Source organism: Anser cygnoides, chromosome 3, assembly GCF_040182565.1.
Source record: "Anser cygnoides isolate HZ-2024a breed goose chromosome 3, Taihu_goose_T2T_genome, whole genome shotgun sequence".
Lineage (NCBI taxonomy): Eukaryota > Metazoa > Chordata > Aves > Anseriformes > Anatidae > Anser > Anser cygnoides.
In genome coordinates this window covers 79,389,780-79,403,512 of record NC_089875.1, presented here as the reverse complement: position 1 = coordinate 79,403,512, position 13,733 = coordinate 79,389,780, and the positions used below count along the sequence as shown (strand labels likewise).

The 13,733-nt window shown below is 36.8% G+C and overlaps 1 long non-coding RNA gene across 6 annotated transcripts in view; it reads left to right on the top strand.

The window, feature by feature from the left end:
• Positions 1-7,586, top strand: part of LOC125183127 (uncharacterized) — a 155,174-nt gene extending 147,588 nt beyond the window's left edge. For all 6 annotated transcript variants that reach the window (XR_007164353.2, XR_007164354.2, XR_007164352.2 and 3 more), the window contains one exon: positions 5,534-7,586. This is a non-coding gene — a long non-coding RNA (uncharacterized lncRNA). The remainder of the gene's footprint in view (positions 1-5,533) is intronic.
• The last annotated feature ends 6,147 nt before the right edge of the window (positions 7,587-13,733 follow it).

The following is a 13,733-nucleotide window of genomic DNA, read 5'->3' as shown; positions in this document are numbered from 1 at the left end:
TGTTCTAAATCAACATTAATTGGATTTCAGTTAATTATTCCTTATACTTTAGGGGTTATAGGGAAGGAATAGAAGTTAAAAAAAAAAAGAACAACTACTTCTCTGGCACAGTAATTGCTCTAATATTATGTAAGCTAAGCAGCCCCTCATGCCTTGCACTGCCCCTCAAAAAAAAAAAAAAAAAAAAAAGAAAGAAAAAAGAAATTGGCCTCCATGTGACTGTTATAGTGGCTAAGGAACAAGAATGAAGTGAAAAAACAAGATGTAGTCTTTGAAAGCCACCTTTACTTGGGAGGCTGGTTATATATTTAGTCTATTATGTACAGTGCCTTCTAACTATAGCTACTAAGATAAAGGCAACAATTATAAACCTGTTCTAGATTGGTTTTGGGTACCATGTTTATAATGTGAAGCTTACCTACATGATTCCTTTAACACTTTACTTTTTGCAGTATATGATCTATGTGCATGGTTTAGACTGGGTCAAGAATATTTCTCCAGCTCCGGCAGATGAAGACTGGGTGGAAGACAGGTCATTATTAAGGATTGTATTTTGGCTTTTGGCTTTCCATTCTAACTCCTATTAGAATGAGTCCACTTTTCACCCGGTAATAACACTGGTGGAATGTTTGACGTGAAAAATTGTGTACGTAAAGTTTTAGATTACCTCTGAGAACGGAGTGACTCCAAGCTGTGAAAGAAGTAAGTGGGAGGGGGGGTGAACATGAGCTAGATGCTAGTATTGCTGAGTTATGTGTATTTCAGTGGGAAACTCCCTCTAATGAGATTTTTTTAAATGGTTATGAATTGAAATGGTCTAAAGAAATGAATTTTTAAAATTGGAATGAAAGTAGGCTTTTTTATATGGGGATTTCATCTTTAATTTCATGGAAATTTCTGTGCTGATCCATTGTAGTTGGTTAGAGTGAGAGTGGATGGTGAAACAGGGTCTAACAAAAAACTTGCTGGTCTCCTCTTGCTGTCCAGCCTATGAGATGTGAGCGATACCTGGAAAAAAAGAAAAAGATTTTCAAAGTTATTTTAAAACTTTAATATGATATAATAATCAGACCTTCTAATAGCAACCAAGGTAATTTTTAGCAAGATTTTTACCTTAACAATGTCTCTTTGAAGACCTTCCCCCCAATACATTTGAAGTGGGCATGAAACGTATCATTTTTGAACAGCAGATTTTGTCAAGTTATACGTGAAATTATTTACACAGCAAATTTAAAAAGATTTCAGAAAACCTAATGAAACTTGCCAGAGGGCAGCTATAATTTGCATTCTAGCCTCCTGCATGTATGACAATTTCCTACCCATCTCAGTTAAAGAAAATTGGAAGGGGACTTCCCACATTAAGTACTTCTCATCTATAACTCAGGTATATTGCTAAGGAGATACAGCTATGCACAGTATGTGTGTCAGCATATTTACCATCTTTACAAACAGATGTGAACATAATTACATCACATCTACTTATTTTACTCACTTCTGTACATATTTGCATAAGGTCCTAATAGGGACTTTAAGGATCTGAGATTTTAAAAGAGCTTATAAAAATATTTGCCAGGTTGAATGGGGCTTTCAGCAGCCTGGTCTGGTGGGAGGTGTCCCTGCCCATGGCAGGGGGGTTGGAACTGGATGACCTTTAAAGTCCCTTCCAACCCCACCCATTCTATGATTCTATGAATATTATTCTTAGGAATAAACTGATCTGTTATAACCACAATTTCTTCATCACATGGATGAAATTCTTCATAACAGACACTGTAGCTGCTGCTATGAAAGCACAGTAGGAAGTAGTAATGAAAAGATCATGTAGTGGTGGCTGCCAGGGAACAGACCAAATGTGGGTGTCTGTATTATTCCATTGGCTCTTATTTGTCTCCTTATTTCAGAGCATTTAGTTTGTATTATTTCTCACATTGCGCAGATGATGGTACTGCACTCTGTAGGAAAAAGTATTTCTCTGTAAAATGTCACTTTTTCTCCCTGACTATGAAGTGAAACAGATAAATATCTTTAAAGTTTTGTTCAATAACTGTAAGAGAGTATATACATATGGAGATAAACATAAGAAAAAATGAAGATATAAAATATATATGGACACATTTAACTCTTGATTTCACAAATATGGTGGTTTATATATTTCTGTTGGCTGTCACTTTTTTTTGTTGTTGTTGTTAAGTTACTGCATGCAAGCTTTATTCATGTTTGTACAGAACATACTTGTGCTTTGCAAATGAAGGTGCAAACTTTTCCTTCTCTTTAAAGTTAATAGAAGCCACTTCAAAATGTGTCTGTTTCAGTCATTGTTTTCAAAATCAATTCCATCAGTATCAACTTGCCTGAAAAATATATTTCAGACTACATTTGTAATTAATATCCTCGATGTGTTTTATACTCTTCTGCTATATACAACATCTTGGCTGTTTTAATGCTCTCGAGTTCTGCTTTTTTTTTTTTTTTTTTTTGTCTCTGCCTCAGCCTTTCCTTTACTCCCCCTTCTGACCTTTGGTAAAATCTTCACCATGGTGTATAGGTGATAATTGCCTGCCTTTTAAAGGATACTTTTTGTATCAGCTGAGCGCTTTCTTGTTTGAGACATGAACATATTTTATGGATGGACTCAAAGCCTGGTTGTGCTCAGTCATATGTGCAAAAAAATACATTGCTAGTTGTTTGTAATCCCCAGCCCGTGGTGGTCCTGCCCAGCTTATGTGTGGGAAGACATGTGCTTATTTAATCACAGACCAGATGCAGGGCTTAAGGGCCTGACCCAAAGCCCATTGAAATCGGTTGGAATCTCACCACAGATTTTAATGGCCCTAAATGTTTAGATATGTATCTGACTCGTTTCTATGAAAAAATACTACAAATAAAAAACAATTTCCTTTTGCTTTCCTCACTCCTTCCTCATTTTCCTTAGGAGGAAAATCCTCCACTGTGCTCTAAGTGAAATAAAAACAATTTTAAAAATCTGACAACTGTTCTGTCAGGAAAGTGTTATAATAGGAAGCCACTTTTACAGTGCTGGGGAGGCTACGGTACCTTTCTGCACTATGAACACTTTCTGATAACACTTTGGACAGACAGGTTGACATGCTTGCACTGAAAAAGAGTTTATATACAGTATGGAGCTGGTAAAAATATCCGTATAGGCAGTATAGTCCACTTGTGAATTATAGCAGGGAAAAATATTTATGAGCACCACAGGACATGAAGCTCAAAGTGCAGTCATTTCTAAATGAAAATTATGTGACAGTTCATCAGTATTTAATGCTAACATTGCTTGATCTAGACATAAAGAATTTAGCAGCCATTTATCATAACATACAGTACTGTTCATTTCCTGATTTGCTTAGAATACATTGGTGTTTTAATCTCAACATGAGCCACAGGTCTAATTTTAGATATTTAATGAAAGGAAAACCCAGAGAGAGAGAGAGAGAGATTTCTCACATGGCTATTAGAAGCCTACTCCCACCACTTGAATTGGCTGTTGGTCTTTTTAATGCAGACTCCCAGAAGCCGGTGCCTGGTCCCTGCACCAGATGCAGGTGTTCCCTTGTGCTGTCAGCCAGGAATGATTAATGAGGATTTGCCCCTACTGAAAGCAGTCTTTGGAGCATTGTTCAGGGCATCTGTGGAACTGTCGGGGGAGACAAGGACACAAGTGAACAACCAATTATTTGGCCATCACTGAGGCAGCATGAAAAAGACATCAAATTGGACAGAGGAGCAAAGCTTTTGTTTCATGATCATATTTTTAGGTGTTAATAGTAACAGAGGAATTCTACCTGTTTTTATTTATTTATTTATTTATTTTCACAGGGGAGAGGGGAAGGGCTCAGACACTGCTTTAAAGCTTGGAAAGGATGTGTAAAAGAAACAGAAACAGAAAACTGATCACGGTTCTTTAAAAGTGTAAAAGGGAGGAAAACACACGGAATTGATTTCTTGGCAGTTGCACCGTGTGTATGAAGATATACCGTTTTGCTCTGCTACCATTAGGAAAGGAGGGCTAAGGATTCTGTGAGTGGGAGGATTTCTCATGCAGGGAGCTGTTTAATTGCTGGCCAAACACAACAGCTCAGGAGCCGGGGCTTTAACAAGTGATAGTGCAGGGAGGTGTTACATTAGGATTCTGAAAAAGAAAATGTGAGGGAGCAAAACCAGACTACATTTGCAAGATTGCATTCGGCATTCTGCGTGCATCCCTCTTTCTGTCTCAAAGAAAATGCTTCTAGGTGCAGAAGAGTGAGGGGAAAAAGAGCAACAGAACTGAAAACACTCTGCTTGGGCTTAGGCTTCTGCATTTTTATATTTACCAGAGCTTGTGATTATAAATAGTAATTTTAAACCAGAGGGAAAGGATTATATTTTCAGGACAATCCAATTACAGAATGGATTGTTTATAAAATACATTTTATGCTCCATCCTGTCAAGCCTGTTTCTACCAGAGTATTAAGAATAAAAAAGTTAATTATACGGCTTAATTCTAATGAAGAATATGTTTTGTTGACTAATAACAAATATAGTGTCATTTCTACCAAAGTACCATAATTAATGTTTGCAGTTGCTACTTCCCTGACCTCGGAAGTTCCTCTGTCCCTATATATGCATGTAAGAAAAGGAGTTCAGATCATGAATTGCAATTATTACAAATAATTCCAAACTATTCCTTAACCAAGCAGAAATCTTTATTTTTAAATTAACAACAATGTTTAGGTATATTTAACTACACGGGTTTAGTTTGTTTTTCACATTATTTGTCTTTTCATGAGCGCATTTTGCCAAGGAGGACTCATAGCCTGTGATTTCTCATCTGCAAAATTATGTGAAAGTCCATATGTAGAGGCCTGTTTCCTTACCCCAGTTGTTTTGTATGAAGCTTTTGTAAACAAAAAGATTTTGAGTGCTTCATTTTTAGAATAAGTTGCTGCAGGTAACAAATGGATTTTTAGAAACGTCTCACAGTCAAATACCTGGGTCTGAAAATTGAACAGCGAATTACCATCTCCATTTCCAATATTTTCTTAGGGAGAAAAAAAAAAAGAGAGAGAAAAAATGTCTTTGCAATTAAACAAGCTACTTAATCATAGAGAAAAAACAACACCACCAGTATACACTTAAATGTATTCTTTATATTTTAAGAATACCACATAGTATTTCTTTACACCCTTTCAAATGAAAGTCTCTGTCAGAAGAAAATCACTAAACAACCCAGGAATCCTTAGGATATTCCACCATTTCTAAAAGCTGTGTGGAAATTGTATTCTAGAGTTTTTATTGCTGGGAATATTCTCAGTGCCAGCTCCTGGACTGCAGTACTGATCCATGCAGTTCTGCAGGTTTGTCCTTTTCCAGGGGTAGGGCCATTTGTTACTCTCTGCAAAAGGACTCTGACATTTGAAGCTGAGCTTTGTCCCCTCTCACATTTGCTATATGTGCTGGAACTTTAAATGACTTTATTAGAAGTTATAAAACCAGTGTACAGACACACTCAACTCTGTTTCCTTCTTGTCAGGAAGAGACGATGGCACCAACAATGTGTTCCTCTGTCTGAAAGACATAATTGCTTGATGGAAGAATAGTCTGTTCGACTCCTGGGTGTGATGGAAGTGATGCTGGTAAGGAAGGAAAATATTTCCAGGAACTGAAGAATGATTATAGCATCTCTAAGGAGGACATTTGCCTGTGACTGTTAAAGTGCTGAATTGACTTTCCTGATCCTTGATAAATAAATGGAAAGAATGCTTTCTGTTACTGGAGGCTGTGCTGGAGGTTGCACCTTTTCCTGTCAGATATGGACTTTGCTACAGTGATTCAAGGCTTGTTTATCACTAGATTACTTCAGACTGTTCTGCTTGGGTTTGTCAGCTGAGAAGCATAGAGACATCAGATGTTAAAGCTTGATGAAACTTCTAAGCAACATAAAGAAGAGTGCAACCTGTTGTTTAGATGTGTCAACATACGGCATTGAAATATCTTCAAGGACATGGTCATTGTCTCCAAATTGCCTAGTGGGTAAGCACCCTGGGGACTGAGCTTTGGGGATGTCCTGTATGATGAAGATCAGTCCTTTTAAGCAAGGACTGACTCTTTTCAGAGGAGGTTCTTTGGCCTGAACACAGGGAGGGGTTTTGCCAGCTAGTGCACATGATGGGAATGCACTATTTTTTCATAATATTTCCCCCAGTACAGTGGCATTACTTCCTTCCATTACCTTCCTCTGCAACCTGCATACTCTAAAAAATAAAATGTATTTTACCAATATGTGTGCTTAGTTTTCAGTACGATACCTGATACATGTTGTATTATGATATTTTCACGGTAAATTCTTACTTATGTATTTTCATGCTACTTCAATAAAACCATCAAAACTGAAAGTCAAAGCAAAACAAAAACAAAGAGGTAAAAACATATGGAATAGGATAAACCAATTATCATCTTTATTATGACTGTAGTTTGCTAAAAACATCAGCTTTGATTTAGCTTTATGAGGTAACTTCAGTGGAAATTTATTTTGCAAAACTACAAAAAAAAATAATCTGAAACTATCACTTCTGCTTTTACAATAATTTTTTAATACTCCACAGGCTGCATAAGACTACAAAGTAGTGGATTAGCATGAGGGGAAGATGGTTACTACTTGTGAGAAGGCCTTTCTTTTTGTTCCACAATATATTTATGGTGCTATATAGCTAAATAAGAGGTGTGTCCTATTTTAAGTCACAACATGCACTTATGGATCTCTGCCCTTATGGATCCTTTTGATGGAAAAATGTTTCTTTGTAAACGGCACGGCTACTGTGATGAATTGTTAGGTTTTATATAAATACATACGTAATGAAAAGAGAATGTTAAAATTCAAGTAAATGTATTTGCATTGTTTTTAATATTTAATTTTAACTTTTTTACCATGCTGGAAAGAATGAGAGTTGCTAGATTCACGTTATGATTAAAGGTTAGCATTATTTCTGTTTTCTATGGTAAATAAAATCCAATAAAACAAGTTCAAGAACTCAGGAGTTGTCTTCACAAAACTTTTGACCATCAGGATTTCTCTCTTTGTTCCTCCTCCTGTCAGTATAATGCAGCCTGATGATTCTGGTCATTACAGCCAGTGTACCTCTGGTGAGGGTGACCATGACGACACCAAAGACTTTTGTGCTTCTGTTATTGCCTCTAGGCCTGAAATGAGGTGAGGCTGCAGGCAAGTGGGGTAAAGTCATTAGTATTTCATAAAAACTCGTTGTTAATGTACCATTTGATGAAACAGAAGGAACTCTCTCTGCTGCTTATACTGACAACAAATAAAGAGCAAGGGAAAAGATTTGGATGTAAAAATATTCCCCCTTGCAGGAACAGCATGAATCAGCTGCAGGTTGTTTCACACATTCTTGTGTAGGGGTAGGCAGAGCAAGTAGGAATTTTGCAGAGGACATTTCTATATTGATTTTATGAAATAATACTGTATATGCTTGGTTTAGGCTGCAAAATTCACATTGTGAACTACTTAAGTTCTGTCTCTTTGCCAGTAGAGATTTGTAAAGCTAAAATAAACTTACATTCCATTACCCTTGATAGGTGATTTTTGTACCTGAAATCCCAGAGCTAGGAGTTGAGTAAGACTGTACTTACACATAGGTATATGAAAATGAAATCTTCATTCACACATTCCCTTTACTTCCTATTTTAGTTCATACACTTCTCTTTTCCTGGCCTTTTTAAAATTTGTTCTTCCTCCAGCCATGCCACAACTGGGCAAATAATGTTCTCCTCACCTGGAGGACTGGATCTTCACTAATGATGCAAAAGTTCCACCATGTATATTCAAAATTTGGAAATAAAACTGTCACTGATTGTTTTTCTAGGAAGACTAAATTAGGAGGTTTTCATTACTGTTCTTTATAATATACAATGATTCAGCTTCAAGTTACTCAGTATCTGAATATGAGTTAGACAAAATACTTTTCAGCATTTTGATGGATTATGAAGCCTCACCTTATATATCTTAATAGTTAGAATTTTCTTTGGATTTGTATGAACTGTCAAGCTTTATAATTTGTGTGTATGTATTTCAGTATAAAATTCTTGTCTGCCTCAACCTATTTTATTGCTCTTCATGATGCTACGTTAATGTCAAGCATCATGACACAAGTTGAATATATTCATTCAAATGAAAACTACCCTTCACACAATCCTTATTTCAACCTCTTTTTAGCATATTTTTGGAAGCTTTAAAGAGGCAGACGATGTTCCAAGTTCCAATTAGAAGTAAACAACATATTAGCAGAGTATTTTGGTCAAATAAGAAAATAAAATCATTTTTTTCAGAAAGATTCATAAAATACACACTGGAGTATTGATCGTTAGAAGGAGTGGTAGTCTGTAAGCATTAACAGACAATAAATGGCACAGAAACATAATTTCTTATAAACTGTCAGAGTTTTTATAAACTGTAATCTTGACAGCAAGGCTTGAATAGTAATGAAATAATGACCACAAGAATCTCAATATCAAAAATATCTGAAAAAACAATTTGTAAGGCTTCATCTAGCAGCCAACTCCATCTAGCAGCCAATAGGAAGTCAAAGGACATTCTAAGATAAGTTTATTAAACTCCATTGCATTTGAAAAGACTTAGATCGACTTTCCTGCTATCAGAGGCTGCCTCAGTCTCTTCCCCTATGGATACAGATTATGTTTGTTTTCAAAATTGCTGAAGACAGAAATATAGTCTGTGAGTTTGAGTGAACTTTCCTCACCTAATTTCAAATCTACTTGAACTTAGTGACTTCATATATTTGATTTAAGCTTCTTTGAGTTTGCATTCAATAAAAGAGAAGAATATAGGTGAAGGGAGAAGAGACAGAAAATCTAATGCAGAAATATCTAGAAAAAAATGTTTGACATGTATGCCATGTGTGAATTACTTGTTTCTCTTTCAGTACCATCTGTGTTTTCTAGCACAGAAGCTTTCCTTGCCCCCTCCAAAAAATCAAGTTGGTGTTTTTGTTTTTAATTTAATCATGCACAAAGAAAAACAGAGAGGTTAGAAATAAATTTGTAATATTCATATAAACAACGTCTCCAGTACCTTATATCTGAGGCATGATGAATGTCCATGAGACAGAGAAGACAACTCAGTGATAAAGATATCCATGACAATAATGTTCAGTATCTATGACACAAAGGAAATTCAGCAAGTGTTTTTACTTCATCAGCTGCAGACTTAGTGGACAAATAGGTATTATGATTTATTTGTGTCCATCTTTGGACAGAACATATTATTCCAAAAGCAAATCATGCTATAATGGAAGATGTGAAATGGAGTGATCTATGTTGCTCTCTTATTGTCTACTAGAAACTCTGCCCATCCCTGATTTTAATCACATCCACTTAGTGGTCAAGATAATTCACCTTGCTGGCCAGATAATCTAGTTCAGTGTCCACTGTTGTTATTAGAGACTGGAGGTCAAATCTTTTATCTGTTTTCTCAAACTCAGTTGGACACAGTTTCTTGCTAAGAGTCTTTGGAAGAAGGCAATAAATCTTACTGTAAATACCCCAGGAGTCAGTAACATGCCTTCCTACAGGCATATCATCAGAATTTTTCCAGGTTCTGTGAACTTAAATAAAATTTTTGAAAATTCTGCTGGTTTATTTTGATATTTTTTGTGTCTATGGTATCTCCACAGCTTCAGAACTGAATTGTGAGCTGTCAATACAATGTCTTCCAAAACAAGAACAAAAATTTGTTTTCTTTTTGTTTTCTATAAACCAGAATATAATCAACTCCCACTATCAACATTATGCCTACCTGTGGGTACAGGTAGTCTTTTGCAGCATACTCAGCTTACTTTGCTTGTTTTATTCTGGATACATGTCAGAACCCCCTGAAATACAGTGCATATGGACTTGTGGAATGCTGCACTATGGAGAACTCCCTTTGCCTGACAGTAATTCCTGGAGGGTGAAGTGTGGTGATTTTCTACCTAAGATCTATGGAGATCAGTACGTGACTTCTGAGGTGTCTGCAAAAGGAAGCTTGAAAGAAGTTTATATATTACACCGTAGTTTATGTGAAATTTGGCATTTAAAGGTGAAAACCAGTAATGCTACCACTGTACAACTGTAAAATGGCTTATGCTTTGTCTCTAAGTGGTAATTTAAGACACAAGGTTGGCATTGCCTAGAGGCTTTCTGATTACCATGAAAACCTGCTGCAATTTTGCTGTTATTGAGACAGTAACCAGATTAAATGTTGATTGTAAACTTCTTTCCCTCTCTGTGTTACTGCACTAAATGCATCTGGTCAAATGAAATTAAATGGTTTTATAACAGGTAAGTTTATAACGTAACTTATTTTATTTATTTTATATATAGAATATATGTAAAACTTATAATGCAACTTTTTTTTTTCTTTTTTTTTCCTTTATAATAACATTGGCATTGCAAGGATAAAGATGGTTAGACAGTGAAATTGTCATGGAATTAGAAACCTGGGGATGCCAATGCAGGTCACAGCTGGGCAAGCCTGCCTGCTTAATTGTTATTGTGCCATGCCACGTAGACTAATCAGCTCAGGTTGGCACTAGATAATTCATTGCATTTAATTGTAGAGGTTTTAGCATTTTTCTGACAGTGGTTGTTGTTTATTCAGCACCGAAGGCCCTCCCAGTTCTCTCTTTGCTTTCTCTTGCAAGAAGTGTTGCTTCTCCTTCTGTAAGTGTCTAAATATCTGTAGGTGTCACCTTCCCATTGTCTGTAGAGATGTCCCTGTTGCACTGGTTGTGTTTTCCCCTTCCAGGGTCTCCTCTGCTTCCACTAACACTACTTGAGGAAAAGCAGAGAAAGAACTGCAGTCCACCACTCTGTCCCCATTTCACAGTTGATGACGAAATAATCTTGCCTTCCTCCTCCACTGCAATATCCTTGGAATATCTTCTTAAGAAAGATAAGACAGGTAATGAGTTAAGAGTTAAGGTTAACTCTTCTAGCTTAAACTCAGGGAAAGACGTTGAGTTTGGCTGTAATCCCTGAAATGGAGGGATTTCTTCACGCTTTTTCTTTTTGCAAAGGTTTAGTTGGAGTAAGGTTACATATACCTTCCAAAAATAAAAATGTAGCCCATATTCCATTTCTCCTCCAATGGGAACCAGGCTGCCTGGTGGACAACAGGCAATGCAGCTCAGCTGTCACTGCTCTAGCTGCCACATTTTTTGAACTGGCTCCAAAAAGATCTTTTTATTTTCTTGACTCTGTTCCATAACTGAAAAGTGAATAACAAATTGTCTTTCTGTCCTTCTTTTCTGTAACTCTTCAAAGGAGTCTGGAATGCAGTGCAGAGAATGCCTGCTGCCCTGCATCCTAAGCAGCAATTAGCACTGAGAAAGAACAGTAACAATGAAGTATACATTTTAGAACATCAAGGAACACATTTTTTTTTCTAAATTATTCTTTATTATGATGTAATTTCTTAACTGATTTTAAATTTGCATTAGCATAGGCTGAGAAAATTTGAATAGACTGCTGTACTGTATGTACATTGATTTTATTCTATGAATTTGTGTTGAGATGGTGTCATATTTTATTCTTGTTAAGACAGTTGTATCAGAACATATCTTATACAAGTACACATTTACTCAATGCATGTGTTCATACAAATACTGAAAAACAAGTGTTCTCAAAACATTTTATGTTATAGACTGAAAAGGATGCTTTGTGGAATGTTCTCTCTCTCTCTCCTTCTCTCTCTTTTTCCTATACCAACCACTTTTTTCCCCCTGTTTATGCATTATGTGAATTTTATATTTTTATGTTTTCTATTTTAAAGTGTTATGACTTTTAAAGGTGACTTTTTGACAATGGAAGTACACGATCAAGGGTAATTCAAACCTTAGGTAAATATTGCCTCACTTTCTGTATTTAACTGCGATGGCAGTAAGAAAGGAGAGCTGTCCCAGCTCTGTTGCAGACAGATTTTGTGACCTTGGTCAAACTGCTTAAACTCTCTGAGTGAAATCCTACCACCACTAAAGTCAAGAGGATTTTTGCCATTTATTTGAATGGGGGAAAGATATCACATTTGAATTCTGAATTGTTAATAAGAACAGGATAACATGTATCTAACTCTCACAGTTCTTGTGAAGCTAATTAATCAGTAGAGTACTTTGGGATCCTCAGAAGTATAATAGAAACTGCAAGTACTATTATTTATTTGTCATGTAATTGGAAGCTAGCAAGGTAAAAAGTCATTGATAAAAATCCATATCACAAGGTCATTTCTTTCAATGTTGCAAATCTCTTCTTCAATCAAGAGCTTTGTAACTGATGAAAAGTACAGCCTAATCATAACATTATCAAGTCAATTTAATTGGTGTTCTGGCAGCACATGAGATCATAATGAAGTCATTTTTGCTAGTTACAGGCTTAAAAATATTTTTATAGCACCCTTCATCCTAGTGGAAACTTTAAAGACCTCACAGACAGGATTAAGCTTCTCTGCCTCTGTTATACAACCGCCTTTGTGTGGCGGGCACCAGCTGCTTTTATAGTGTCTAAAAATTTTACTGGTAAGTATGATATTACAGTGTTTATACCTATAATCTATTAAATCGTTTACACCTTTAAAATTAGTGTTCAGATATGTCAAAGTACAGAGGTAGCACTTGTGGATTAAAGGGGGTTCTGAAGTAGGCTTTCTCTTGTTTTCAAGGTTAAATACCAATAATTGTCACTGCTGCTGAATCACAGGTTTTGAGCACACTCTGCGTCTGTGAAAATACCATTCCCACTGACTGAAATGTCTGCATGTTTTTGCTCAATATTCTGTTTCACTTTGGCTGAAACTTGAAGCCCGAAAACTGAAATGGGTTTTATGGCATCCCAGGTGAAGGTTTGGAGTAGGAGCATCTAGATTTCTATCAGCAAGCCCTGTTATATTGAGCAGATTGCTTAATTTACCTTGGTGTAAGTTTTTCTATTGCAACAGATGGAAATACTGTTATTTATTTTCCCTGTGCTCCATTCATGGCTGGAGTGTGTGCAGAACCGGTGTGCCAGTGTCAGAGTCCTCCTGCTTCTTGCATCTGCCCCAACTCTCTTTCCTCAAGCATCGGGGTGCCATGGCTGCAGGTCTTCATGATAAGCTTCCACCACTGACCATGTGTCACCTGCCATGGCCAGTGGCCAGTGAGGAATGATCTGTGACTCTCAGTTCTCTCAACATCCACTCCTTAAGCTGGCACCCCAGTAAATGCCCATTTTAAAGTGCACCCTTCAGAATAAGAAGCAAATGCGAAGTAGCCAAAAGGCTACAAGTTAACTCCCAAGAAGTTATACTCAACAAACACTCAAGGTGTCTGTGAGGAAGAGAGAGGTTAATGTCATTGGGGTCTGGAGAACAAGTCTTACAAGGAGCAGCTGGGGGAGCTGGGATTGTTCAGTCTAGAAAAGAGGAGGCTTGGGTGACCTTTTTGCACTCTACAGGTACCTTAAAGGAGGCTGTAGGGAGGTGGGGGTTGGTCTATTCTCCCACATGCCTGGTGACAGGACGAGGGGGAATGGGCTAAAGTTGTGCCAGGGGAGGTTTAGATTGGATATTAGGAAGAACTTTACTGAAAGGACTGTTAGGCATTGGAATAGGCTGCCCAGGGAAGTGGTTGAGTCACCATCCCTGGATGTCTTTAAAAGATGTTTAGATTTAGAGCTTAGTGATA